This window comes from Notolepis coatsorum (genome assembly GCF_963971535.1).
Source record: "Notolepis coatsorum genome assembly, contig: SUPER_10_unloc_2, whole genome shotgun sequence".
Classification (NCBI taxonomy): domain Eukaryota; kingdom Metazoa; phylum Chordata; class Actinopteri; order Aulopiformes; family Paralepididae; genus Notolepis; species Notolepis coatsorum.
In genome coordinates, this window is record NW_028174871.1 from 1,028,230 (window position 1) to 1,033,244 (window position 5,015).

Consider the following 5,015-nt stretch of genomic DNA (forward strand, 5'->3'; position numbering starts at 1 on the left):
GACACAGCGCTGAGGCGTGATGAAAAGACGAGAGCCTGAGGCTGTGGTTAGACTTTCGTTTCATTTTCGTTTCATTGTCAGATGAGTTTTCGCCGCAACGTCGCAGCCTCGAGTCACACTTTCGTTTTTGTCACCTGAGCACAGTGATGTAGTACACTGCCAAAGCAGTAGGTGGCAGTAGGTGGCGAACATGAAGGCAATTTCAACCAATCAGAACTTGAAAGTGCCAATACACTTCTTGCAAAGAAAGTCAACAAGGCGGCGCCTATGGGCGCCACCATCTTTGCCTGTTTACCCATTGCAGCACTTCTTTTTCAGCAAAGTCTAATAAAAGTGCAATAAACAAAACGGATACATTCACTGTGTGTTCTGCCTGTCATTTGTTGATGAAACAAAACTAACATCAACACAAGTGACCACCAAAAGCGGATAGTTTAGTCTAAAAAAAGATTGGTAGCTACATTGTTAGCTGCATGCTAACGTCAATGGATTATGCCATTATAACAGTATAGCATTGTGGCTAGAAGCTAACGTTAGCTCACGCTCAGGCACGCGAGAAGTCCGCGGGGAGTGGGGGTGCTGAGATATCGATCGTTTTTTATTATTATTATTTTTTTTTTATATCATTTTTTTTTTAATATAAAATATATATATTATATAATTATACTTGTAGTTGTATTGTCTGCGAGACATCGCCACCACGCAACACGTCAAAATGCTCGCTATCTGCAAACAGCTCCACTGTGTGTCATGTCATAACCAACACTCTCGTTCACTTGACTAGAGGATACTATGATGAATTGAAAATGGAGGACCCTGATGTAAACAAGACGAAAGTCTTTCTCTGGTCTGCATCCCCTTAACAATTGTATGTATTGAGCTGTAGCCTACTGTACTGTACCCATTCTGCAATCTGTTAATAATGAGGTTATGAGGTTTTGTCCCGCCAGCAGCGATATTCAATATCTTAAAAAGTCGATTACCACTTCACTGTCAATGGACCAACTCCAGAAAGGGGCACTTGATTACTTCACAAAATAAAGTCTTGAAGCTCTAGTCTAGATTTACTAGCCTTGTAATCCAGAGAAAAGCTTGCTGTGAGGCTACTGATTTCCAGCACGGGGAGAAAGTTGCCTATAGACATTGAATTCAATTCAGTTTTAGGGTGGAGTTTCCCTTTAAGAAGAGGAACAAATCATTTTAGTCATATAGGTAAAGTGTAAATGAGCATTAACCCTTTCACTACCACACGACAAAGTGTTAACCCTTTCACTACCACACTACATAAGGTTCACCCTTTCACTGCCACACGACAAAGCGCTAAACCCTTTCACTCTACCACACTACTACATAAGGTTAACCTTTCACTACCACACTACAGACGGTTACCATGTGGTAGCGAAGGGTTAACCTTCTGTAGTGTGGTAGTGAAAGGGTTAATGTGGATGCAGAGATGAATGCCGCTGGTTGCAGCTGCTGGCCAGGGGCTCTATAGGGGTGGCAATGTCAGTGGGTTCACCACTTTGGCCCTAACAACATATCTCAAAAAGTTACGGCCGGGCGGCCGGGTAGCGCAGCGGACTAAGCGCCTGTCTACCACCGCAGAGACACTTTTTTCCTTCCCAGCCCTTCCCAGAGACAGTCGCATTTCTCTCCTCTCCCCAGGCTCCTCAAGGCCGTTCCTACCGCCGTCTCTACTGCCTTCATGAAGCCCGACGCTGCTATGCTCCGTGCTTCGTGCCGGTTGCCGGACTATACTCAAATCAACTCGAAATGTATCTAATCAGTGGATTGCATGTTTTCGTCAAGAAGCAGAATAAGGCTAACCCTCTCTGCCTCTTGGGACATCATAATCGGGCTACCAACTTGAAGACGTGGTCATTTTTGGATTATCGAAGCTTTTGGACTGCAATAAGAAGATTTTGGATCTGTTTACCGCGCACAGGATCTACCAAAATGAACTGATTAAAACACTTGGACACTTGGACTAATGCATTCAGTCATTTGGACGGAGTTGTTAAAACTCACTCCACTCAAATCAATAGAGTTATATTTCACTCTACTCAAATCAAATTTAAAGTGACGTGGCTGGGAGAAATGTTGCCAGTCAGTTCAGCCAAAACAAATTCCTGGACCAAGGTCGAACCAGGGAGCTGCTGGAGTCGAAGGCCCTCTGGGAGATAAGAGTGGCAAGCGGCCCCCCCACCCCCAATCCCTATACCCAATCCCCCCTCCCACGTGTACGTCCGGCGTCTATGACGGCAGCCGACTAGTATGCGTGCTGGAGGGGGGGAGCCTAAGACTGTCTCATCACCAAAGTCCTATCCCCCAGCTGACGGCATTGTAGTTAGTGTCATAAATCCCCGCCCCTCCCGTTGCTACAACTGTGGTTTCTGGACAATCTCTCCTCCCTCCCTCCCGCCTGGCGCAATGACAGCCCGGTGTTGCTGCAGCCGACAATCGCATATGGTGTCTCAGGTATTCTGTAGTCGACATGTGTCAACAAATGTACATGCCTGTTTGAATTTATGTTGTGCCGTTCTTACTGTAAAAATTATTGTGATATGATGTTGTTAATGAGACAATGAGCTGTATGTGTATGTCACTGGAATTTCCCCAACGGGATCAATAAAGTACCTATCTATCGAATCCGGCTGTCAGCGGTACCTCCGGCTTGGTCGGTGGGTGGGTATCCTGGTCGTTGTAAACACCGACTCCTACAGGTCGGTCAGGGCGCCTGCACAGCGAGGGAAGGAACTGGTGAAGGTAGTGTGACCTCCCACACGTTACACTTCACCAATGAGAGTCCTCGCTGCCAGGTGAAAAGAGGCTGCTGGCTGTCTCCACATGTATCGGAGGAAGCATGTGATAGACTTCAGGACTCCCTAGACCGGCAAGTAGGGGGCAAATGCGCGCAACGACCAGGAAGGGGAGGGGGGGGAATTGGCATAACGACTGAATTGGGATGGGAGAAAAAATACAGAAAAATAGGCGGAGAAAAAGTGGATACATTTTTTTAAAGTAACGTCCGGATTGGTGTGAAATTTAATTTGCTGTGCACATTCCTGAGAGGAAGAAACCTATTGGTTTTGATATCCTCCTGACCTTTCCTCTTGCGCCACCATCAGACCAAACTTACATTCTCCTGACCCCAACATTTTATCTGAACATTCACGACCCCTAGACTATTACTTTTGGTGACCCCATGACCTTTACCCTAGCACCATTTAGGCTAAACCTTCGATTTTAAAAGTCACTAAATGAACTGTAAATATTCATGACTCCCTGGTACCTCCAAGGGAACAGTGATGATGTGCTATTAAATCAGTATAGCAGGTATTTATCATTATGGAGTGCATTTAGTGTTTAGTACATTTTCTGTTACAGCTAAAAGTTTAGTTTTGTGCATGTGTTTTAATTTTTTTACCAAATTTTTTTATTTCGAAAATGACATACCAAAAAAAATCACACATTGGTAGGGGAAAAAGAAAAAACATTGCGCATGTGCATGTTAAATGCTACTAAACTGCATAGATATAAGCAGCAAGTAACCGCAAGTAACAGTGAGAATGTGTGGTTTCCTGTAGTCAGCTTATCACAAGTTATGTGCTTGTTTGTTTTTCTCTACCATGGGTGGCCGTTGTCCCAGTGGAAATGTAACCCCTGGCAGTGTTGGTCCTATGCTCTTGCTATTGACTTGTCTTGTTTTAGTTTGTTACAGATACCTTTTACTTTCTAAAGATACTGGATGGAGAGTAGCCTATTCATTGTAAGATAACTTATTTATTAACAGTAATGATTACATATTATTAACTTGGTCGATGGACAAAGGATTTAGCTGTAAGAAAATGTACCACACTGAACTTTTTATTGTAATATGGGGTAGGACCTGGTGAGCATATTACTTCTTCCTGTTCCTTTTTGGAAAGAGACCGTTTATAATGTTATCTTACTTTATTATTATTTTTATTTTCACAGCAAATTATAATTTTCTTTTACATTGCTATTTCTGGATGTTTTTTTATTGTTCAATATAAACTATTAATTCGTTCATTCTATTCATTCATTCACTAATTCATGCTCCACCACATTGAACTCCAGGACCATGACACTGTTCCCTCACCAGTCAAAGGCAAACGCAAAGGCAATGTTGTGTCACTGGCCAAAAACAAGGATGGGTATAGTGTGTGTATGTAACAGAGGCAACTCGCCCCTGCCACGAATTCGACCATGCCTTGAGTGGGAGTCGAACCCCAGGCGTCCGCACTGCGGGCGACATCACAAACCGCTGCGCCAAGAAAGGAATTCCCTTCTAAGCGCTCAGTTTGTATGCCTCTGGGGAGTGAGTTTTACACCCGTTACATTCACCCCCCCTAAACTCACACCACCCAAGGCATCCGGGTCACGGCACCAGTGTAACAGAGGCAACTCGCCCCTGCCACGAATTCGACCATGCCTTGAGTGGGAGTCGAACCCCAGGCGTCCGCACTGCGGGCGACATCACAAACCGCTGCGCCAAGAAAGGAATTCCCTTCTAAGCGCTCAGTTTGTATGCCTCTGGGGAGTGAGTTTTACACCCGTTACATGTACATGGGTCTTACACATGCAGAATATACAGTATGTGTCTATATACATTTTGTAGAACCTATAAGCATATAGGCCCAAGCATTTCTGGGTTTGGTCTTTTGATAATATTGACCATTAAAAAAAAAACTGCACCCACATTAATGCTCATTGAAAAATGGTCTAGCAATCACGTTGACAGAACGTCATATTAAAGGAAAACTCCAACATTTTGGGAAATTAGCTTATTTGGCATCTACCCTCGAGTTAGACAAGAAGGTGCATACCATTTGTCTTCTCTGTGCATGCAGTAGGAGTAGGAAGACACGCACCGTTAGCCTAGCTTAGCGCCAGTCACTGGAAGTAGGTTCCTCCATTAGCCTAGTTACAAACGTCTTCCTACTCCTACTGCATGCACAGAGAAGAAAAGGGTATGTATCTTCTTGTCTAAC